General features: G+C 39.4%; 1 non-coding gene across 1 annotated transcript; it reads right to left on the reverse strand.

Moving 5' to 3' along the window:
* Positions 1-441: 441 nt before the first annotated feature.
* Positions 442-547, reverse strand: LOC131222988 (small nucleolar RNA R71). Its single transcript, XR_009160255.1, has one exon. It is a non-coding gene; the product is annotated as a small nucleolar RNA R71 (small nucleolar RNA).
* Positions 548-1,374: the final 827 nt, after the last annotated feature.

Below are 1,374 nucleotides of genomic sequence, written 5' to 3' on the forward strand. Positions count from 1 at the left end.
CAACTGGCCAATCAACCTCCAAATCCACCCCAATCTAGGGTGGAGAAAATCAAAGATGAAAACGAGGTGCATCGAACACCCCCAACTCGTACTTTACGAGACTATTTACAACCGACAGGGGTGAGCACCCCTTCCTGTATGGTTTTTTCAGAAAATACAGGAAACATAGACATCAAGCCAGGAGTGATCCATCTCCTTTCAAAGTTCCTTAGGCTTGAATCTGAAAATCCATATTTACACTTAAAAGAGTTTGATAAGATCATAGCCACTTTATACTTTCCTAATATATCTGAGGACACAATCCGGCTGAAACTCTCCCCTTTCTCCCTGAAAGAAAAGGCTAAGACGTGGTTACATTCACTATGTCCACGATCTATTGGCAGATGGAATGATATGATAAGGGAGTTCATAAAGAAATTCTTCCCATATCATAAAACGAACACCATCAGAAAGTCGATCATGAACTTTGCCCAAAGGGAAATGAAACTTTCTTCCAATGTTGGGAGTGGTTCAAGGATCTTGTCAATTAATGCCCACAACACGGTTTTGAAACGTGGCGCATAACAAATTTCTTCCATGAAGGACTGATATCTTCCATGCGTCAATTTATCGAGATAATGTGCAATGGGGAATTCTTGAACAAAGATGTTGATGAAGTGTAGGATTACTTTGATAAATTTCCTGAAACCACACAATCATGGGACATCTCCCCAAGAATGAGCATCACGTCTAAGCCTACTCAATCAAAGGAGAGAGGTGGAATATATCTTTTGAAAGATGAAGATGATATCAAAGCTAAAGTGGCCAGTCTCACAAGGAAACTCAAGGCCATTAAACTTAGGAAAGATAAGGATAAGGAAGTTGTCTGTGGTATTTGTACTAGTAAATTCATACAACTGAAAATTGCCCAACAATACCTGCGTTTCAAGAAATATTGAATGAGCAATCAAATGCCATAAACAACTACCAAAGGCCTTTCAAGGGACTTACTTCGAACACATACAACTCCAGCTGGACAATCTGTTACACCTTAAGGAATCCCTAATCAATTCTTAAATCAAAGGAAACCTCGAAAGGAATTGGTTCAAAATCCTCAAGAGCTCATCAGCAAAGTACTCTTCAAGCCTTACAAGAACTCACAAAGGCTATATAAAAGATAGACTCACGCGTTACTGTTACGGAGAAAAGGATGCTTTCAGCCCAACCTATCCCTAATCCGAAACCGCAATATGAAGTTAGTGAACCAAGCTCTTCAAATTCAATGAAGCAAGCTAAGTCTATCACCACTCTTAGGAGTGGAAAGATAATTGACAAATCTATTCCGATAAGGGTTGAAAAGTCTTAAGGACCCAGATGTAGATGAGAATGATAGAC

The sequence above is a fragment of the Magnolia sinica genome, chromosome 1 (genome assembly GCF_029962835.1).
Source record: "Magnolia sinica isolate HGM2019 chromosome 1, MsV1, whole genome shotgun sequence".
In the NCBI taxonomy this organism is placed as follows: Eukaryota; Viridiplantae; Streptophyta; class Magnoliopsida; order Magnoliales; family Magnoliaceae; genus Magnolia; species Magnolia sinica.